This window comes from Monomorium pharaonis, chromosome 6 (assembly GCF_013373865.1).
Source record: "Monomorium pharaonis isolate MP-MQ-018 chromosome 6, ASM1337386v2, whole genome shotgun sequence".
Classification (NCBI taxonomy): Eukaryota; Metazoa; Arthropoda; class Insecta; order Hymenoptera; family Formicidae; genus Monomorium; species Monomorium pharaonis.
This window is the reverse complement of record NC_050472.1, coordinates 7546175-7571073: the sequence shown is the minus strand read 5'-3', so window position 1 is coordinate 7571073 and position 24899 is coordinate 7546175. Positions and strand designations below refer to the sequence as shown.

The window sequence follows — 24899 nt, the reverse complement described above, 5'->3', positions numbered from 1 at the left end:
TTGAGTCAAGTCTACACCTTTTCTCAAAACCTTTGTATATAAGAATTTCAAAATTTTGAGATTTCTAAAATTTAAAATAAAATTTGTCATTCTATAATTTTTAAAGAAAATTTATAGAAACTAAAAAAATTTTTAAGGTTTTTTTTTCATAAAAAACCTTCATGCACAGAGAGAAAGATTTCTTTAAATTTAATAAACAGTTTTGTTCAATTATTCCAAAGCATATATTTCTTTGTTTCTAAAGAAATGTGTATAAAATTTATGAAAACCAAAGAAGTATATGCTTTGTAATGGTCGAGCAAAGTTATTTATTAAATTTAAGAAATCTCTCTTTCTCTGTGTGTAGATATAAAATGTGATAAATTGTTTAAAATGTTACGAAATATTATGAAAATTCGTTCACTACACTGAGAAAACCAATTTTGTTAATTTGATTAATTTTTTAACTGAATTAAGTTTTGTCTATTTAAGTATTTATAAATTTCAATTAACTATATAAATACTTTAATGGAAATTTGTGCATTTCAATTAAATGCACCCAACAAAATTATCTTTTTAAAAAAGATAAAAAAAAGCGCCAAGTGTTTGGTTTTCCTTTAAACAAAAAGATTATTGGATGGTTTAACCTAAGTAATATAAGAAAAAATTAACAAATTCAAGATAAAACTTTTAATCAAATTCAACCTAAGTGGTATATCCTTTTGGATGGTTCAACCTAAGTATTATATACTAAGTGTGTCAAATTTAACCTAAGTAATATATATTCCTGAAATTTTTTAAGTTTATACTCACACACACAAATTAACTTCTCTACAAAAATAGTGATATCTAAATATTTTGCGCCAGTTATAAAAACAAATATTTTTATAGAAACTAAAACATTATTACTATTTTTTAGCTAGTTTTTATAATACAAAACAATTATTTAAATTTGACACTATAAAATGAGAGTATTTTAACGATAAACTTAAAAAGATTTTTAAATATAAGCTAGATTAAACTATAAATATTAGCCTTTTGTATTAAATTATTGGCTGTTGTGCGCCGATACGAGGCTGCTGTGCGCCTGCAAAAAACAATTATCAGAAAGCATATTGGCAAGAAATAAAGGAGATAATATTGAGCTGGAAAATAAGTTTTAATACAAATAAATTATAAATATTACAAATAAATACTTTTGGGGTTTTGGTTGGAAAAATAACCAGCAGAGTTTATTCGTTTTCCAAAGATTTTTATTTTAAGACATTCGTCACTCGCTCTTCTCTTTGGTACTACTACGCACATCTACCACCACCACACGCGCCTAGGCCCAAAAGGGAAGGGAGAGCGAACGCGCAGCCGCACTTGTAAATGCTAGGCGCCAATATATGAATATTCCAACAAATACTTTAATACAAATAAATATTTTACTACAAAAACTTGGCGCTGCTAAACCAAATAATTTGCCAGCTTTTTTTTTCTTTTTGTATGTGCATTATTATTTTATTATCACACAGATGTATTAATGAAACATTTAACTGAGCTATGCTACCTTTTGATGAATTTTTAATTTTACACTGGCGTCGATGAGACAGATAAGATGTGTGCATCAGATAAATGTTGCTGTAATTATTAAATAAACCAAATGAAATATTTACAACTTTTATTTAATCTACGTAACACTTCATTTATTTATTTAATCATCAACACCAATGTAAAAATAAACATTAATCAGTGAGTAACAAGCTCAGATTTTACACTGATGTCGAAGAGATGTGTGATATAGAGATGTGAGTCAGTTAAATGTTGCTGTGGTAATTATAGAGAAAAGGGACTTTCGCTCCGATTTGGCTGTAATTTCACTATCTTGTGTATTTCGGTGCATAGAACACGAATCTGCAAGAAAAAAGTGTCGCTCTGCCCCGCGAGACAAGATATTAATTGTTAAAGTTCACTATTTGACAGGTTATGAAATCTGTCATATCGACGAAATGTTGCGACTGAACATGGTCCCATATATTTTGATTGAAAAAGAATTAATATATTCTCAGAAAACGCGTGGGCGGGGGAGGTGCTCCGCCCATGTGAAGACGTTGAAAAGAGAGGGACTGGGTACATTTCCTCGTCTTGCTTCTCGCCCCTTAGATGCCAACAAGGTTGACGACGATGACCATGACGACGTATCTTAAATGAAATTTTTGACATTTAGACTTTGCGTCGTGATCCTACCATAGATTACGTAGAGGAAAAATAAAAACATACAAATCGACCCCAAGCTTTTGATTGAGCCTAGTTAGAACTCGATCGGTTTAGCCGTTTCTGAGATCCGATAATCTCGGGTGCTCGCAAGTCACGTACTCGCGTAAAAGAACGCGGTCGGTCTCGCTGCGTTTTCACTTGGCGCGAGCCACTACCGTGTCTCTTGATAAATTCTTCAACTGACAAATCAAGAGACACGGTAGTGTCTTGCGCCAAGTGAACGCACAGCGCGAAACCGCCCCGTGTATAATACGCGAGTACGCGACTTGCGAGCATTGCTTAGATTATCAGATCTCAATAACAACTGAACCGATTGAGTTCTAACTAGGCTCAATCAAAAGTTTGGATTTGATTTGTATCAGAAAACTGTTTTTATTTTTACTCAACGTGCCGTACGAGTGGAGATATTTTACAAAGACCAAATTTAAAATTTTTCATTTAAGATACGTCATCGTCGTTGATGTCCAGTACATAAGTTCAACACTAGAGGGCATTAAAATTTACCTGTCACAGGTCTCTTATAAAGTGTTGATAATATACTATACATAAATTTATATGATGATAAATCGCTGTTATTCGCTTTGCAAGAGTAAAAAATAAATAAATATTAAGTAATATGTTTATAAATCGTACAATTAATAATAATAATTAAAAAAAAAAAAGTCGTGTAGATCCGAGAAGTGCACATTTCGTCATCGCTTTTCGCACAAAGTACGCTGCTGTCGTTGCGTTTTCAGTTATTTATCAGGCACGACTGCGTGCAAATAAGTTTTGTATTAATCAAAATTTTAATATTGCTGACGTAATTGACTGCCCATTTTTACCTATTTTTAATTCATATTTATTTATTTATTGCATTGTAAATTTTTATTAACTGATCAGAAAATCCCAGTTCCGGATAAAGTAAACGAGAACCATTAATCATATCATTATAATATGATGATAGTAAAGTAATAATAAAATAAAATAAAAAATATATTTTATTTTATTGTTTAATTTATTTTATTGTTTATTTTATTTTATTTTATTTTTTATTAACAAAATTGATTATATAACACCATTAAAATTATTTAAAATTATACTTTTATATTAGATAAGTGTAGACGTGAGCACATTTAATAATACATTTATTAAAAATGGTATAAATGTGTACAAAAGTAGTTCGGAATAGTATTTTTGCGATAAAGTTTTATGCACTTTTATGCAATGTCTGGTGATTCGTGTTTAAAAGTATGAATAAAAGTGCGTTCAGAATATGGTTACTTTTATAGTACTTTTATCAGCACTTTTATCGCTAAAAGTGAACTCGGAATACGAGTCAAGATCTTTCTTGATGCACTGATGCAACAAGTTAAAGTAAGGTAAATATATTTTTTCTCATTCTAACTTACTGCAGTTACTAAAAGCAGAAACTTGTTGGCGCGCAGTTTAAAATAAAGCCAAAAAAATCAATTTAATAAAAGAATTATATTCATTACTAAGAGTCAATGCAAACTGATAGGCGATCCACAGTTCATTGATATGTTTAAACATACTTCGGTTGATATAATTAATGTACTAATATATATGTATATTGTGTTTATTCATTATAATATTTTGATATAATATTACTTTTAAGAGGATGCTAAACTGCTCGTCAAACTTGATCGAGATCGATAATGTAGAGTCGTTTGGGCACGTTATTAACAAAATTTCGTATGTATTTCTTTTATAGACTTTGAAATCCTTTTCCAGAATTAATTGTGGAGAATTTTTAATTCTGTAAATGCAATAAAAAGTTGTACATTGGAACAAATTGTGCAATTCTGACGATAAAACAGATATGATCCTCTTAAATACCGAAAACTTTTTTTCTAGGGTTCCTAGGCTCATTCTAAATGCACAGTATTGTTCTTTGCTGAAATGCCAAGTGCGCCCCATGCTAGAAGTAAGATTGTACAGATAAAAATGCTTCTCATATGTCTTCTCATCTTACTTTTGACCCATATTATTTTTCTATAATGGTTTTTCATTGATAAATCGTACAGTTTTATTGCACATCATAATGCGGTCTGCTCCTTAGCGTTAGCACCTCTTTGACTATGACACACCAAGGCTTATAGAAAAATGCCAACGGAATTTTATATTTATTCAAATATGAAACGCGTACGTATTTTATATTTTATATGTATTACATGTGTATTTTTATAGATATATGTATTCTGACAGTTGCCGCGTGATATCATGCCCCCACGCTTACAAGTACCTCCCTTGCAACCCGCTTCCCACTCGGAGCTCCGTAGTTAGAATTTCCTCTTATTTTTATTGTTTTAGGAGTAGTTTTAGGAGCAGTTTAAAACCAGCTTTAGAAGTAATTTAAGAAGCAACTTTGGGAGTAATTTTATGAATAGTTTTAGAAGCAGTTTTAGGAACAGTTTTAAGTGTAATTTTAGTAGTTTTAGGAGTACTTTTAGAAGTAAGTTTATGAGGAGTTGTAGGAGTAATTTTATGAACAGTTCCAAGAGTAGTTACATGAGCTGTTTTAGGAGCAGTTTTAGGAAGCAGTTTTAGATGTGGTTGCAATGGCAGCTTCACGAGCAGCAGCAATAGCTTTTATTTTTTCTTTCTTATGTTTTCTAGTTTCTGCCCATTGACACTTTTTTTGTTTTATATCTTTCAAGATTGGGAATATAGTCAGTATATGAGGTTCTGCAGTTTTGAGACCTTTTTGATCTCTATGATGTCTTAAATAAAGGCTGACAACTATAATATCTTTTAAACCGTCATGTATTTTACTTCCTCTATGCCAATGGCTTCCTTTAGGAAATGTGACATGTGATTCTTTTATGTCTTCAGCATTTACCAGTAATGTACTTTGATTGCTTCTGTTAAGTTTATGTAGTGCTAATTGACCCTCTGCTGATAGCAATATTCTATGAAGGACATAGTTTTGGTCATCTTCTGTCTGAAAAGCAGATTTTCCTCTACATTGAACTCTTCTAGTATAATCTTCGACTCCATTTTCTCTTTCTACGACATGCCTCTCTCTACTATGCTCTATTATCCGTTCTGGAAAAATTTTCTCCAAAGAATCATGTGGATTAATTTCGCATGATACACCCTCTGAATTATCCAAAATCTTTCCAGCGTCTGCTTTCGAGTTGGTTGTTGGATACCTGGATATTTTCTTAGATGTTTCCGGACATTTTTTCGTTATTTCTATATTTTCAACAAAGTTTGGGAAAACACGTAATATAAAAGGCGCTGCATCTTCAACTTTTTCTTTACCTGCAAAATGTCTTAAATGTAATGTGACAGATTCGATTTCTAATGGACCAGCTATTTTATTTCCATTTTTCCAAGCGCTTCCTGTTGGAAATGAGGCATCTGGGGATTCTTTTAATTCTGAAATAGGTATTTTCTCTATATTCTGGACTGACACTCCGTAAAGTTCATTTAGTGCTCGTTGACCCGATGGTGATAGCAATGCCCTATGAGTGACATAATTTTGTTCATCTTCTGTCTGAAAAGCACACTTTGTCTTACATGGATTTTCCTTAGTCCAAGCTTTGACACCTCCATTTTTTCCTTCTACGAGGTGCCTTGTTCTAGACTGGCCAGATTTACGAAACTCGCTTAATTCAATCTCTGAATCATCCAGAATCTTTTTAGCGTGGTCTTTCGTGTTGTTTGCTGGATACCTTTTTGAGTACCTTACTTCTTCGGGACTTGTTCTCGGACTTTTGGGTCCATGTCCGTTTACTCCGCCAATCATAAGGAATACTCCTGCATTCCCCTTCCACTGAATTTTGTCTAACCATTTAGCCAAATTCTGAGAATTGTCCTTTAGTTTTAACACAGTCCACTTACGAAGTTTTAATGGATCTTGTCCGATTTGAGAACCGATCACCGAAAAAAGGCAGCTGTTTAAATCAATAACGACGTTATCGGGATCTTTGCTACCTCTTAGGGTCCAGTGACCCTAGAAAAGAAATTAGAAAAATTTAGATAGAAATTAAAATCCATTCAAGACTTTTACGTGTAAAAAGTCGACTTAAAAAAATTTAATGAAAGTAAATATCACTATTCCCGACCATGCTTCCTTTATTGATCACTTTGATGTGAAACGTTATTTACGAAACTACCGATTCATCAACACGTTTATTAGTGGAGTGAAAAAATTTCGGAATTTGTACAGTACAAAAAGATTATAACGTTCAGAGTAAGTACAATAATTACATATATTTATTTTGCATTTTTCGCCGCACGTCACCATCCACGTGTATTCTTAAGAGTAAGGTTAAGAATTGTCGGTTGTCTAAATAATCCGTATTTCGTTCAAAATCCGTTGTAAGGAATAATTCAAGCGCTAAATAGTTTGTTACAATTTGCCATACTTATTCGGAAACAAAAATCAGTCGGAAACTGTTTTTTTTTTTTTTTTTTATTCGATGGTCAAGACTATTAAAACGTAACTGTTTAAAATTAAAATCTTTTTTAATTTAATCAAAAAGATTTTATAAACCAAAACAACTTTATTTATTTCTTTTTAAAGTTATTTAATTAATAACTTACCAATTTGTTCCGAATTGTTCGCATGATATTCAATATCTATAGATGGTCCCAATTTTTTTCTTCCGATGACCTTATTTAAACTATCATTAGCATTCCATATATTAATGCGTCTTTTAAGTATGTTACTCAGAATAGCAATGTGTATTAAACTAGCTGGTCCATAGTTTTCCAAATCTTGTATAATGTCTTTTACATATTTAATTTTGTGCATTTTGTCCTTATTTTTATAATTACGATAGTCGTTGATTAATTGAATTATTTGCATCTCTCTATTGAGTTTTCTTAACTTTATTAGTTATTTCTGATTATTTAATATTAAAATTTAAAGAATCATGTGTCCATTGTTAAATTATAGTTGTTTTTCATTTATAATTTTTATTTTATATTTATTAAGTATCAACTTCTATATATCTAGAATAGATTAATATAAAATTTATTTCATAAACATTAAAAATTTTTTTCTAAACATCTTGAAAGAATCTAAAATCTTAAAAGAAATGCAGAAATATAGATAAAGTACATAAATATAAAAAAAATTAAATAAATAATGCTAGTCATAAAATTACAAAACATTATTGTAAAAAAAAAAATAGATTTTAGAAGAAAATTATCAAAGTAAAAAAGAATTGTATTATCAAAATAGTCTATTATTTTTAAATAAATCTTTGATTAAACAATTAAAGATTAGTAGTAAAAAACGACTATTTCTTATAATATTGATAAAACTTATAAGTTTGTATCATTTTGTTGCAATGGATTCATCCGTGATTTACGTTGTTAAAATTTGTTGCTAATAGTCTAAAATTTAAAATAATTTGGTTTTAAATGATCAATAATTTAAGAGAAAGAAAGAGAGAGAGAGAGAGAGAGAGAGAAGGAGAAAGGAAGACAGAGAGAGAGAGAGGGGGAGAGAGACGGACAGACATGCAAAATTTAAATTATAAAAATATAAAAAATCAAGATAACGTTAAAATACTTGATCGCTAGCTTGTATAAAATCCATTACATTATCTTATAATTTCAACGAAGATTTGTAGTAATATTCATTTCTAATTATGGAAATGGATTTTTACTTTAAATTTTGTTTATCTAGATGTCATAATGAAATATCTACAAGAAATTTTGTTGCTTTATAATTGTTTTTCTAAAATTTGTTACAAATATGATTTTTTGTTGCTCATTTTATAATCGATTTTTCATAAAAGGTCGATACATTTAATATCAATTTTTTTTAAGTTGAATTCCAAAATTCTTACCGTTAGAATTTTATAATAAAATTAAAATTAATTAATAATTAAACATTAATTAAAAGTAATACTTTGATAGGCATGTAAGTGCTAGTGTACATTAATTATTTGACAAAAAAATTTGTAAAGTTAGGCTTTGTTTTGATTCCCTTTGCCCTTTGCCTCAACTGAGAAAAAAGGTAAATTAATTATTGATTCAACAAATTGTCTTATTGCGGGCTGCCAACAAAAGATGTACTGAATATAATATTTGCTATTAATGCAAGTACTTGATATTGCAGCAGCATATATTATTGTACTAAGAAATCTTTTTAAAAACAGGTGAAAAAAGGCACCAAATGTGTGTGTGTCTTTAAGAAAAAAAATTATTATATTAGGTAAATTGTCTTATTATCCTACTGTATTGTCTTATTGCTTTTTTCTACAAAAAGAATGATATGAAGTAAATGCACCCACTATGCGCCAACTTTGAAACGGAAAAAAGGTAGACCAAGTACATAAACGCGTGCTTTCAAAAATAAATTTAAGATCAATATAATTAGCCAAATGTATTAAAAAAAATATATTAAATAATTAAATTATTAAATGATTAAAATCAACTAACGGGATTATAGTGAAGCAAAAACTTGGCGTGCCCGGCTTTTTTCCAAGACTCTATGTTATTGATATCAATAAATATATACACAAAAATGCGATTAATGTCGCTTGGGTATTGTTTTACTATCTATCAGTTTTTGCTTCATTATCTGTTATTATTCGTAACATTTCCATTTTTAAGATAAACCACAATGTATAGTCAAAAATATCAAATATTATGGCAAATTTATTTGTGAAATATTTATATAAAATAATAAAAAATACTATTATTATTGAAATGTATTTTTTCTTTTATATACATGTAAATTTTTAATTTAAAAAAAAGGTTAATAAATGAAGGTTATAAGGTTTAAAAAAAATCAGTTAAAGATAAAAATTAACTAAGTTAAATGTTATAAATTTTTAATTTTATTACTTATATATAACTTTAAATTATCAACTAGCTTTTATTAAATTTTGCTTGCTATTAGACACAGAATTCTAATAAATCGTCGAGATTTAATGCAGGAGATTTTAAATCGCGGTGCCTTTGGAAGACGTTTGATACAACTAACATTAAGAAAAAGCAGACGTTTGGGTCTGAAGAGTCAATGCCGGGTTAATTAACTTAGGAAGTTGCAGGTAGCGCTATCGACTTTACCCATCAACTGTTTCGGCTCAAATTGCAAAAGCCGCTTGCGCCAGTAGCTCAAAACGGACTTCGGCTCTTTATCGCGTTACAGCCGGCGTTAAAACGGTCATTCGCCGTTCACCGTTCGCAAAATGGCGCCGGGGGACAGTTAGACCTGTTACGTCAGGTCGCCGATTACGGTCGCGCCGAACGACGGAATGTATTTCCGAGGGCCTAATCCCATCCCCATCGCATTCTCTCTCTCTCTCTCTCTCTCTCGCGACCCTGTTCCCATCCGAGGAGATATGCAATATGCATGCAATTGAACACATGTTCGCGTGATGGCTGTATAACTGGGTTAGGCAATTTGCGAAAGAGCTGAGGTGCGCGTCCTTGGGGGACGGAGAAAAGTACCGTTTCGTACGAAACAAACAAGCGAAATTGAACGTTCGATCGCGCGCGGACCAATATTTTTCTCTTTTCCTTTTTTTTCCGCGCGAGAAAATTAAGGGAAAAAAAAGGGAACTGTAAGAGATCACCGTTTAATTATTAATCCGTTAACAAATAACAATCTTATGAGAGATTCATGAGATGAAAAGATACCTCGCATAATTGGAAAGCACGTCTCTAAATGCACAATTTTTCACTTACGGAATTACTAAAATTAATACGGACGTGGTGATTGGCGAACATTAGAAAAGCGAGCGACGTGTTTCATAAATCAAACGACCGCGTAAACGGTCTCGCGAATGAGAGAAAAAAAAAATTGCTAGGCTTGCATCGGCCGATTACACGGTTCGCAATCATTTTGATCGATGCCGATGCGTAGGCCGCTACGTTTCCTGTTATTTCTCTCCTTCTGCGCCGCTGCGCTGTCGCGTCCGAGGAATGCGATTCGCTCGATCGGCCGTTCAATAAATAATTGGGTTAACGGTTTCGCGGCGGAATCGTCGTCGCCGGCAGTCGAGGGAAACGGCCTTGATGATGTTGCACAGACGTCCTAAGGACGATTCACCCAGCTTTCTCCGAACGCACCTCTAACCGACTGACCGATCGCACGATCGTTCGATCAGTGACCGCGCAATCCTCGATCGGTTAAACGACACTGAGGCGCCTTTCTTTTTCTACGTTTTCATGCTTCCTGCTTCACGGCGTAAACACATTAGAAATTGCCTAGTGAATTAATTAAGATGTTTGTCGTCGCCCGCAACTAACGTCGGCGCAATGACGACTGAGATATTTGTTCCTTAGAAATATGATGAGATTTGTGTATCATTCTTTGTGTCAGGAATAAATTACTTTGCATAATTGTTATTCTAAAACAGCAATAAGTTCGTCGAAAAGATTCTCAGTATAAATTTATTAATAAATACAATGTAATTAAGTAATTTCAATAATATTATTTCTATATTACTTTAAAGTTAAAAAAAAATTATGTATATCTTTCTTAAAAATGTATATAAAATTATTCAAAGTTGCATTGTTATTGTAACATATTCATGATGTATTTTAAAATGTATGCTGTGTAATTATAAAAATTATAAAATATCATATTATCCATTACACTTCAGATATGCAATTATACCACATAATATTTACGTATACACTGCAAATAAAATTTAGAAACACGTGCAATTTTCTTGCATAAAAATAAATAAATTTTTTCATACAAAAGTTTAATCTCATTCTTAACCAAAATAATTGATAAAGCACATTTCTATATATATCAAAAAATATATATTAAAAATTTATGGATGCTGCATTTTAACTAAGCGTAAAAATCCAATCAATTTTTATGTTTAATTAAGATAATCGGTGAAGACTGGATTACATTTGCACAAAATCTGTATACATGAATCTGTATATGTGGAATCGCGACCCGTGATTTCCGAATCTATGACTTTCACGCGGAGCCTCTCACATAACATCTCTTTAAAGATATTTACGCCTTGACTCAAATATCACTCAAAATTTAAGTTGAGTTTTTATTTTACACAAATGATCATAAAAGACCAGGCTGTTTCTCAAACATAAATAAATATCATTGTCATTGCACATTACTCATATTGAACTCATTTTTTTATTTAACATCACGTACAATCAAAATTCTTAAATATAAAAAGTTTGTACAAAAATTGGCTTTTTAAATATTTTGTTTTGAATTCCTACTTGAAAAAAACCATTGCGTGGATAAAATTTAGTGTAAAAGTATTTTAAAATAGGCTAGCAACGTAGATTAACTTTAATCTCGATTTAACTTACTTATTATCTCATTCTAGTTCTAAAAATTGAAAAGAATAAAGAGTAAGTTAAATCGGGATTAAAGTTAATTTATGTTAGTAGAAACGATCATCATTGTGATTGTCTCTTGTCAGAAGCATAATAATCCTGATTCTACATCAGAAGTCTACTTTAATAGTGCATTATATGACAAAAGCGTAAAGTCGTCTTTTTATGTGCACTCGTGGCGCTCATGTTGCATACCAGATTTTTTTATTATCTGTGTGTCAATATGTGGTTCCTTGAGTTTTCGCAAATTGACAAATCAAAGTTAGATTTACAAAAGTGACCAAGTGTCGGTAAATATCAGTAGTTTTAGATAGTGTCTGCGAGAGTTATCATAACGTGTCGCGAGTTAACGTGCTTAAAATGTGGCTGAATGATCAAACATGCTGAAAAAATTAATTGTGCCGGAAAGTGTTTTATCACAATTCACGCTCTATTATTAGAGGACAAGAATTATACAAGAATGTTAAAGTACTGAAATCCACGGCTTTGTCCACAGAAAAGTAGCACAAAAGGAATTACTTTCGACGCACATGTAACAAAATAGAAATTTATGCAACACTTGCGGTGAGTCGGTTAATTGCCCATAAGTGCGCGAAATGAACGCATGAACCGAAGGACGAGTGCGTTCACCTTCACGTGTGAGCAATAGCCGATCCGCACATCTCACGCACAATTTCTTTTTGTTACCTGTACGCCAAAATATTGGCCCTTGATTTGTTATCTGTGCGTCGAAATGTTGATCCTTGAGTGTGAATTCACAGGTGAGAAAAGAATCACTCAGCGCACAGGTGTGAATATATGTAGAAAAATATTTGTATATTAAATTTTGTTCGCAATAGTTTTTTTTTCAAGTTACAGCAAAATAAAATATTTAATAAATCAATTTTTTATCAATTTTGTATTTTATATAATTCAGAAATAAAATGTATAAAGAGACAAAATTAAAACACAGATTATAAAAGATCTATTTTTTAAACGCTAAAAAAAATTTAAAAGCTTCTCTACGATTTTTGTACATAAATATTTAACTTTTTATGAGATAAAATTACAAACGTTTATAAACTTTTGACCTAAAATATAAATATAAAATACCTATAATTATGTTAATTTAAATTAATGCATTATAACAGATTAATCACTCTAATCTTGACCATAATATACAAACAAGTTATAATACGTCTCTTCGGCAAAATTTAATGGAAGATTACGCAATGCCTTTTAAAACATTTAAGAGAACTATGTAGTCATGCAACTTCATTTCCTGTGTCGGACAAATATTACTATTTCTAACTGAATATTTAAAATTCCTGTTTTTCGTCTGAGAGCTCGTCCAACCGACTAGTCGATAGTATTAATTAGGCTAACCTTTTCGTGATGAAGGCATTCGTCGTGGTTATGCGAATGAAGTCGTCCTTGACGCTACCTCGTCGAGATTCCTTTAAGGCCGAGTTGAGCTTTCCCTGGGCATAAGTCATTCCTGACTTACAGCCCCGCGAAGAGTCGACCGCGCGCCACTCTTTCTCTCTAGGAAATCTACAAACCAACGTTTATATTTTTACTATTTCTTACTTCCTTTTTCATCGTATATGGATACTTGCTGATTAATAAAATAGTGTTGCACATAAATATTTACATTGTGATACTATTTTATCGTAAAGAAATAGAACTTGAATTATTATCACATCTGCATATTTTTAACTTACAATAAATTTAATATGTAAGATATAAAGACAAATTTCAAAAACTCGTTCGTTAAATTTGTCATTGAAATTTTCTTTGATGATTGACAATTGGAGAGAAATGTTTTCTTCTACGTATGTTATAATTAATAATATTTTTTTATTTATTTAGACATACAGGAAAAATAATTTTGCATTACATTTAGACAAAGTTATAATTTTTTGTTATTAAATATAATAACACAATAAAATTATTAAATTGCAACGAATGTTACAAGCTTATTGTAGTTAAACCTACAAGATATAATTTGTATGTACATCCAGTATCTGCGGTTAGTGCAATATATTAATTCAGTCAAATGTACGTATCAAAGTTTTACACATTCTCTCTCTCTCTCCCTCTCTCTTGTCAATTGATTGGGTTAATTAGACATCAAGTACGACATTTTTCACGAAACTTTATACACTTGCGAATTCATGTTCAAGTAGCAAGGAGATTATTTGTAATTTTATTTAAATCCGGTTTGCAAACTGCATATGCAGGAATGAACTGTGTTTAATTAAACAGCCAGAATCTATTAATATCAAAATCAATGCATGCTTGTATGCGTATATCATTATTGGAAGATTTCCTATAAGAAAGATGCAAAATTTATATCAATGTTTTAGTACGACAAAAATGTATGATAAGAGTCTGCAGAAATGGAGAGAAAAAATTATAAACCAGTCTTGAACTTCACTGATTCGCAATAATAATAAGGAACAAGTAAAATTCTATTCCCAACATTCAAAGAAAATTATTTTATACTTCAGCAATATTTTTATTAAATTAAATATAACAGAATTAGAATTATAAATTAATTAAAATTTTAACAAAATTCTAAATTATACAAAATACATATGTGTATGTGTGTGTAAATGTTGTTTTCTTTTACTTAGGTAAATTATTAATTTAGAAGATATAATAACAAGGAGTTAAAATGTTATAATGTGTTAAAAATAACTAATTAAAGTTAAATTGCTTTTCCATATAAAAAACAATATTTTTTTATTATTTCATGTAAATATAATTTATATAAAATATTAAATATATTTTGTACATTAATTATATATGGAATAACAGAGAAAGACATTTTTAAACTGCAAAATGTATTTTTTCACATTTTTCTTTACACATAAGTAAATTTTCAACTTAGAAAAAATATTAAAATTAATATGTTTTAAAAATAACCAGTTAAAGTTTTTACTCAAACTTTTTACTGACAGTTACCTATCAACTTTAACTTTTATCATTTAAACTTTATTATTGTGTTTATTATTTAACTTTTAACTTTTTAAATAATTATTATTCAATCCTGAATAAAAATTATGTAAAAGCATTTCTATTTAATGATTTCTTAAACTGCTGTACGTCAATTACGACATAAAACGTACCTGTTTCGTTTATGTTTTGTTTCGACTAAGGCCACGCAGTGGTAATGTTTGTGGTTACGACAAGACCACAGTATAACAGAATGTATTACAAGTCTCTTTGTAATACCTAACGATCAAATTCAGAATGCAAACTGTTGCATGTTTGAATAATTTTTTTTTTTAATTCTGCCCAATCAAATTTAATTCCATAAAAATATATGGTTTCAGTTGAAAATATATGGTTTAGTTAGTCGGTCAAAAATTGAAAGAAAGTTAATATTTCGGAAAGAATACGTAAAGGAATCATTAAAAGACGGCGCGCGGCGCCACGCTATTCACATTGTCTTCGTGCGTTACGTCGCGCGCATAACGGTAATTACCCGCACATACGTCCCTCGAATCGATTTTGTACCGTTCGTTGACGGAAACTGCACTGTTTCCCGACACACCTACTTATTTAAATCCCGTAACCGAGCAGCATTCTCCGTGTCGCGTCCTTCGCAAACGTTCCTTGATTATGCGTACATTATTTTATTTACAACAACAAAAAAAAACAAGAACTACGAATTAAAAAAGTTACATTTTACTCGTGTCGTCTGAAAAACTGTAAAAATGCAGTTAAACGTCGAATCTCCTGTAGAATTTCAGTCTTTGCTAAATAAGTTGTCTAATTTATGCGAAAAACTAGAATGACTCCGTTTATCGAAGAGTCTCTGTCGTTGCAGCTCACGATATTGGTGCGCAGGCGGGATACCGATCGCTAGATCGCAGAAACAGAAACGTAAATACAGATACCGGCTACATGCCGATCGCCCGGTATGGTCAGATCGGTACGGAGGCTGGCGATTTCTAAGTAGCGATTCCCGCGATCGCATATGTGCACAATGAGCATACGGGTATGGCCAGATACGCTGGCGACACTTTCACTCGCTGCCAATATATCCGCGTCCAATGGTTTACAGCAACATTACAACAAGCAGCACCGAAGCCCGAGCCAACGGAGCGAGCGTTACTGTTTCGTTCCACCGGCCAGACAATCCGGTCTCCCGATACTGCGAATCCGGTCGTGTGAACAATGGACCTCCCTTGCGATCGGGGATCCGATCTCGCGAAAGAACACGGGCGATAAGTGATGAAAGTACCTGCGTCTTGTCCGTCACGAAGCGAGCGTATAGCGCGTGAAACGTTACCGCCATGGAAGAAGTTTGAAAAAAAAGAAGATCTAAAGCTTCACGCTGCAGCTTCACAATAAAATCGATCCAACTGAAGAAAAATTGCCACGTATACTTAGCGGAAAACCAGCCGAGAAAGTTGAGAATACGTTTTCGATTTTTAGCAGCTTTCTCTTGTGAATTGTCCACGTTCAACCGAAACGGAGTTATGAAAATGCATCTGATAGGCATAAAGAATACATTAGGGGAGAATTGATGACTGGATGCATAAACTTTTTATCATTTTATATTTTATACTTTAATATAAGCTACATTTAGTGACAAAAATATGTAGTAAGTAAAAAATGAATAACATAAACAAGAACTTAACGTGTTACATTTTGCTTTATGCGTGTTAACAACATTTAAAAAAATTACGTATAATTGTTGTTAACTTTTGATCGATTTAGATAACTGACAATAAAATGATAATTGTGTGCAATTTTATTCTGATGTTAATAAAGGGAAGTTTATGTAGTATATTCTAGCACTCTGCAATTTAGGCAACAAATATTGTAGTAATAATATCTAAAACATCAAGATACAATTTCCACGTTTATTTATATACACAAATTACCAAATGAGCAATATAATAAAAAATAACTTAAGTGCTATTTGCATTCAGCAGTTGCTCCCTGCTATATTACTTTAATTATTCATATGTCTGATTTTCTCGATTATCTTAACTTACGGGTGTAAAGTCGACATTCCGTACGCAAGAATGCAATGTATGCCTGGCTGATAGCGCAAGGCAAACTGCCGCAGATAGCTAGTTTCCATGGACCAAAACTTGGAAAACACTGTTTATCTCTATCGTTATTTCCACAGTTCGCTTGTCCTCAGGCATTTTGATTTATTAATTGCAGACACGAGTGGCTGAACGACGGAGAAACCTCTGCCCGCCGATTTGGACAACCGGTGCTAATTAAATTGCGGGTGAGACAGCAGATTATTAATTTACGAGATTAATGATGCTAAATCCAATAAGCCCGCTTTAATAAGCCGCGTTAGTTTCACCTTAGCCGGTCAAGTTTCGCAAGTTCCGGCGACGACGTTTCGTAATCCACGTGGTAGCCATTATTAACACGAACAAATTCCTCCGCGCACGGTCCGTTACCGTATAGAGTTTATCACACGGTTTGCCGTAACACGTGACACTCCGTTGAATGACAAACGTACAATAGCTCTCTCTCTCTCTCTCTCTCTCTCTCTCTCTCTCTCTCTCTCTCTCTCGGCGCGTAATGCTAATTACTTCCGATCCCGCTATCAAATCCGCTGCCGCGGAATATCGAAGGTCGTGCGACGAAGTCACACGGTTCGGAGTAAAATATGGTTTTCTACGTGCGGCCGATACCGTAGCGCAATACCTTGAAAAACACTTCTCATGCGTAGACATCTGGGAATGAAAAACGCGAATTTTTCCCACGTCCTTCGGCGACAGGCGTGCATGCACTTACTGCTACCAGCGGAAAACTCTACGTTAGAAATCAGATAGCGAATGAATTTTCGTTATATATATGATTACATTAATTAAATTTATTTTATCGCTAGCACGATTTCTGCCTAAGAATAAGCCTGAGATTATTTATAAAATGTTTACGAGTGTAATTATACTTGCAAATTGAAAACTGCTTTGAGTATCATTCATAAATCTATCATTAAACATGACGTAGTTCTCTCTCCTTTTCTTTCTCTCTGTCTTCCGAAAAAGATGATTCAATGGTTTCTTCGGGAATTTCCAGAGGTGTAATTAATCAAAGATTCATTCAAGAAGCTTGGCGCAAAGTTGCGTGCTGATTGCAAATAAATAGAATGCATTTAAATATCATTGAGAAACACGTTCGCAATTTGTGTCACCGGCATACGTTATCGGTTCGGTTACATTTGCGTAACATGTGTTTTAGAGAAAAAGGTCAGGCCCATAAGATTATAGAAAAGACGTTTCCTGTAAATCTGCTGTTCTCTACTTGAGAAGCGGAGATCATTCTCGGAACGACCCAAGCGCCTTTGTAGCGCAGAAACTAATATAACCGACGGATGTAATATACTTAAAATATTTAGATAATAATTTAGAGGAAGGTCGCCAATACTGGTTTAGACTTCCTAAGGCGGCAGTCCCTTTTTTTCTCGGGAACTAAACATTGGACTGTATTAATATTGATAAAAGCTAGCATTATCTGCTTATGTAATTTTACAAAATATATTATATAGTTTGTGCAATCATGGCTTTTTTTCTATATAAAATCTAATAAAAATTAGTCTAATCTAATATCTAAGCTTGATACATACATAGTCTTTGTATAATCGGCAAAAAAAATGTAACAAAAAATATTTCAAAGTAAAGGAGAAGAAATTCCATATCTATAATATGTACGAATTCCTAGAAATTCTAAAAATTCTTGTATGCATTATAAATATTTTGTATAAATAATTTATATTAAATTAAAAAAAATAAAAATGTAGACTACTATATCAGTATTGAAGCCCATTTTTTCAAACATTTGTTTTTAGTTATGTCATAAAAACATTAATTATTACAAAATATAAAACAATATTATAAAAACTGCTATACTATCTAGAAAATAATATACGCTAATAGAAAAATGTGTTATTTTGTGACTATAATTTTATAGTAAAATAATTATACTCAGAAATATTGTTCTTATAATAATTATTACTGCAATATTAATAATAATAACCGCATGTAGTATATTTAAAAACTGTATAATTTATAATATATGTTTTCATAGTTGGCATTACTATAAGTATATAATTATTATTACTAATATTGTAATAGTTACTATAAAATTGGTATTCCCGACTATAATTATTTTACTATGCAATTAGAGTATCGAAAATATCACATATTTTTCTATTAGTGTAGTAGATAGAAATTAATTACTAGATAGAAAACACTTTCTAATTTACATTTATATATTTAAAGTATTATTTTTAGCTTTTGTTCCTGGACTTTTAGTTGAGAACTTTGTCATAACGATACTATTTTCATATAATATGTATACATACAATTAAAGTTACGATTAAAATAATTACAGAAATAATAAAATTAATTCTTTTATATATTTTATATTATACTTCATACATCATATATTCATATATTATATATTTTATTAAAAACTTAAAGGCCATTGATGGATTTTTGTATCGACAACTCAAATTATTCTTGTGTGCCATTTCTTTATTATCCACTTTGTGTTAGTATTAAACATGCAACGTATTTATGAAGCTTCTAAAATATATTGTCTGAAAACTAAGATTAGTGAACAAAATAGTACGTAAAAGATACACTTTCGAGAGCTGCCTAACCGCGTGTTTGACCCACTGGTGCGGGTGAACGCACTTGTCTTCGGCTCGTGCTGAAAAAGCCGACTTTCTGCCCTCGTTACACAATGTACTATTGTCTTCAAACTCAAATGTTCAAAAATGTCATGATAAAGCTGAAAAATATAAAGAAAATTTGATTAAAGACTTGGAAGTAGAGAAAAAGTTTCTTTAATATTGATCTAAAGCGACAAAAAATTTTAAAGATAGTTTGTATGTGAAATCTCAGAATAATCACCACACGTGATTTTCTAGACATCAAGACAAACTTGAAGATTTTCTTCTATTATTAAGAAAGTCAGAAATTGTTGAATCATTCGTATTAAACAAAATGAATATTAAGCACTGTACGTTTAAGTTTTTTATTTTCAATAAATCTTGTCGAACACTCTCTCTTATATTTTGAATTCGCTTCGTATCTATTTGCAACACTTGTTTTTATTGTCATCGATTCAACTTTCCCGTCTCTATAAATAGAGATGCAACATTCTCTCGAAGAAAAAAAAATTGTAAACGAGCTTTAGCGCGCAAAGGTGATAGAAATGCACAGCGTGGCGCATATGGATCCAGCGAGCGAGTCTCGCTGTAGCATAACAAAAAAGCTTATTTTCTCAATCAGGAAACCACGATTCGTTTCACAGTGATCACCGTTGGTTCGACGGTGGCTACGTCAAGGTCAAACCTGATGGTTCCCGATAGATTATCCGGCCAGCCGCATGTCGTCGTATCTGTCCCCGCAATCGCGGTTTCCCCGTACGTAAAATGAATCTTTTTTTTTCGTAGACGCCGCAGTGGTGCGAAATGATGCGACAAAGCTCCGTCACCGACCGCACGACATTCTTGCGAATTACGTAATTCACGAGTGAAAGCAAGACCAGTGTTGCGCGGTTGAAAGGAAAAAAAAAAAAATCGCACGCGCGCCAATCGGCGATAGCGTGCAATAAAAATACGTAAATACATAAGTAAATACTTTCACGGCATTCGGTATGCATGCTCGAGCGCCACGAAAAACCGCGTATCACGGTGGTTCTACTGAAGTGAAGTTCCTCCGTGCGAGAACGGGCGAAACTCACTCGCGGGTGAACGTTTAACGTGAAATTAAGTGCCTGTCGATGGGAAGAGATTAATATTCCCCGGAGGGCGCGTTACTTTCTTTCGATAACTCCGATAATTTCGTCCCGCGCCTCGCCCTGTCCTCGAGAAGCCGAAGACTATAATAAAAAAAGGCCACCCGTTAACCCATCGGAGAATTAACGAGAAGGCAGACCCCGCTAATGAGCGCTTCGCGAAAATTCCATCGCATCCTGGCACTTTTTCTTTTACGATCTCCGCACTCGGCGGATCGAAATGATCGCCGCACGCGCCGATTATCCCGGTAGTCGTTTGCGCCGTAGCGCTCGTTACCGGCGAAATATACGGCGTAATGACCCCGCGTGTATCCCCGCTTTAATGAAACCGAAATCATCATCGTCCGCGAGCCGCGCCTATAGGCCGCATTAGACTTGTATTATGCAGCAAGGTCGTTCTCTCTCTTTTCCGTCTCGTCGCGCCTTTCTCCGCTTCGCCCACCGCCCTGTTCTCTTTCTCTTTCTCTTGCGGACCGAATGGTAGTTACATTTCGCCATCGGCCCGACCGGGCGTCGCGCTCGCGACCGTTTATGGCCATTAAATTAAATTCCACGTCCGTCAGGTGAGCCAAGACGTGTACGAGCGAGATGCAAAGTATCGGAGTATACGGAATGCGCCGGGCCATTATTCGCGTTTTATCGAAATCGCTCGTCTAAACGTCCGCCTCATGGCTATGATAAGGATATTCGGGTCGGCGATAAATTTTGAGAACGGGACTGAAATTAATAAATCATTCTCACTGTCACGTGCAATAAAGACTCGAGCGAAAGTGAATTTCGTAACGAACGTATATATTTAATCGTGCTCGATAAATTACGAAGCGCGAGCAACTGTAGTTTAAGTTCTTGGCATAGCCGAATGATTCTTCTATCATTAGCTAGTATTATAGCCAGTCATTGTAATCGTTTTGCTTCTCGCAGCGTCTTCGCAGCTCGGCTGAAAGTGGCAGGTTGTGCAGATGTGAAATTAAGAGTTTCTGTGCAGCAACATAGAGCAATGGCGTTGCAAGCGGGAATGCGGCTCGCGCGAAAATGCCAGTCTCGGGTGCCAATTTAATATCATCAACAGAGCAACCTTAGCGATGTTAGTGGCTGCGCGACAGTCAGTAACTATAATGTTAAGCCTCGGCGCGCTTTAGACTGGAAATCAACTTTGTAATCACAATTTTATTTTGCCTAAAAAGTCTCGCAACTAGTTCAGTTTCTCTTTAGCCCGTATCGCATTAAAATATCGTTATTTTCCTAAGCAGAGTCGTAAGTAGCTTTTTTATGTGCTCTGGGCAAAATTTCATTTTTCGAATCTCTTGATTTTTTGGAAAGAAAAATTAATAAAACGAATACGATAATAATCAAATGTTATTTACATGTATTAACATATGTATGCACTGAGAAAAAAATGTTAATTTGACTAAATTTTCCAGCTAAATTAAATTTTGTCTGTTCAAGTATTTATATATTGATGAACTATATAAATAATTGAAATTTGTGCATTTGAGTTGAATGCATAAATTCTTGAACTGACAAAATTTTAATTTAGTTTTAAAATTTTGTTAAATCTATAATATTTTTTCCTCAGTGTGTAAAATTATTATTTTAAGCATTTTTCTGGTTTTATTTGTTAATTACACTATTATATTTTAGTTATACAGGGTGTTTGGTAAAGATTTATGCAATTTTTATGAACAGGTAAAGCGCATTAAACTGAACAAAAAAATCCTTTACCGTTTTTTCATTTTTGCAATAGTTAACGAGTTATTGATTACACAAGTACACAAAAAAGTGGTGTTTCTTTTTGAAATTAAAAAAAATAAGCCAATTCAGCAATTCTGACCTTGGATTTGAATTCAGCGAGTCAAAATACATAATTAATTAGTTTGGCCGAACCAACCACTTTTTTGTGCGCCTATGTAATCAATAATTTATTAACTATTGCGAAAATTGCAAAATAGTAAAGGACTTTTCTGTTCAGTTTAATGCGCTCTACCTGTTTATAAAGATTGCATAAATCTTTACCAAACACCCTGTATATATTTTATTCTCGTTAAAATTACAGAAAAATTCGACAATTAATATCTCTGATATTCTTTATAATTTTAATGTTAATTTGAAAAATTTCTTTTAGTAAAAACGGAAAAAAATATGTATATTTAGACAGCAACATTGAAATATAACTTAAATAATAATTAGATATAAAAAATGTAAAATATCAAGTTGCAATATTTTATATTATTAACGAAACTTTAAATGTGCGAATGCAAAATTAAAATTTTTTAATATTACATATGACAATTCTTCAGCTACTTTTATTTCAAATTCTCTCCTCTTCTTCGTCCTAGATTCCTAGGTCTATTTTCTATAAAATTCAAATCCCACAATGTTATTCTATATTAAATTACAAATGATAAATTTATACTTCTTTATCCATTTATAATTGTTATGTCATAGCTGATATATAGTAATAACTACATGGATAAAAAAGAAATTAAATATTACCTCATAAAATATATCTAATATCTTTCATTGGTGCAAGGTATAAACTTGTAAAAATTAACATAACCCGGCTAAGCTAAAACCGAGTTACAGTAGTGTGAGCTGAAAAGAGGAATAATCGCCGCGTCTTAAAGCAACTGGCTGGTCGCCAACCGGCCAGAACCAGAAACGCAACGCGATAAAAGATCCAACGGCGCGCAACGGCGTCGTAAGAGGAAAAAATCGCGGTGCAACGCTCGCGGCGCAAAGCGCGCGCGCGCGCGCGCGCTCGCTCCTCGCCGACGATTATCCCGGCGCGGCATTTTCTTCCTGGTGCGCGCCGCGATACGCACCTTCACCGGTACATCTTCGCGAAGGGAAAAGCAACGCTCGCTCACGCGTCTCGTACGGCGGCGAACGACGCGCGTGAAACGGCCTGTAGCGAAATCACGCTGTTTGCCGTGGAATGTCGCTGGCTCGTGCCCTCCGCGGTCGATTCCCCGGCTGCGACCCGTTGCTGCGACCCGTTGCTGCGAGTCCCGCTCAAGGCGATCGTGAGCTTCGCCCGTGGTACGATTTATATCGTCAGGCGAGCTCGCGCCCACACGCGTACGAACCCGGCTGCACGTATGTATGTTACATACATACACGTGGTGCACGTACGCGAAATCTCGCGGAGGTGCACGAAACGGGCTCCGCGCGAGTTGTGGGTCGACAAAGCGCCCGAGGGATCGTTACCGCGAGCCTACTTGTCCCACTTTCTAATCAAACCGATTCCAGCCTCGTCCTTTGATCCTTTCCTTTATGAAAAAAATACTATTGGACTTGCGAAAAAATTTGGTGAAATTAATAGTAAACAGTATTGGAGGCGAATGGTGTTCCACTAATTCTCAAGTTTCTTTCTGCCAGTCCAATACACTGAGAAAAAAATATTGTTGATTTGACAAAATTTTCCAACTAAAAATTTAAATTTTGTCAGTTCAAGAATTTATGCATTTAACTTAAATGCACAATTTTAATTCAAGTATTCATAAAATGAAATAAAATATATAAATACTTAAATAAATATACAAAATTTAATTTATTTAGAAAATTTAGTCAAATTAATAGCATGTCTTTTTCAGTATAGTATTTTTCTATAGGGGTTGTCTCCGCGCCGGGGACTTGTCGATAATTATTAGTTTAGTAAATCGTGTAATTGTCGAAATATCTTGGAGGAGATACTTGATTCGAATTTTAATCGGTCAATCATTCTGATATTTCCATGCTATGTCCCATTTTTTAATCAATGTTTCGGTTTTATAGAAGGTTCACAAATCAGAGGATTAAATGTTACGTAACATATTGGAATGATACTTTTGAAAATATGCTGCAATTCTTACGAAATGTTCACGAGAGAAAACCAATAAAGATACGAAGAAAAAGAAAACTTTTTTTATCCTTAATTAAATATGTCGACAGTAATTGAAAGAACCGTTTTGCCGAACAGGTTTGTCAACCGAAAAATTCGTTTCGTCTATCATTCTATTCGGAAACAGGTTTCCTCGCTCGTATTTGTATTCGCGTCTCGCGTTTCTCCCTCTTTATAATGACATTTTTATAATTGAGTGCGAAAAGTGTGTGGTTCTTCGATGTGACTACATGCCGCCTAGCCGCTTTGCTATTTCTTCCGTCTTATCTATCAGCATAAGGAATTTGAACGAAAGGCGCTTTCCAAATGTGGTTACACCGTGTTTAATTAGAATCTCATAATTGGTTGTTTAATGAACGCTAGGAAGGAACGCATATGGAAAGTTAGTGCATACTTGTTGCAAATCCGCTCGGCCTGAGTATTAACGATTTTTATTGTAAAAAGTCTCGTTGACGTGATTGCCCAATTGATTAATAAAGAAAAATAATTTTTTTATTAAAACTTGAGTTGGATAACATAATATTATAGCTGCTACCTACGATCGCATAAAATATAAATTATCTTTAACAGATTATTGCAAGTCTAGAATTTTAAATAATGTTTAATAAACGTTAATTAATATTAAGCAACACCTATTATAAATTCTAAACAAAATACATGTCGCAGATCATATAAATCATCTTTAATAGATAAATAATCTCGAGTATAAAGT

General features: G+C 33.1%; 1 protein-coding gene across 1 annotated transcript in view; it reads left to right on the top strand.

Annotated features, from left to right (window-relative positions):
* Positions 1 to 24899, top strand: part of LOC105838054 — a 73766-nt gene that overhangs the window by 18311 nt on the left and 30556 nt on the right. The gene's annotated exons all lie outside the window — the stretch shown is intronic.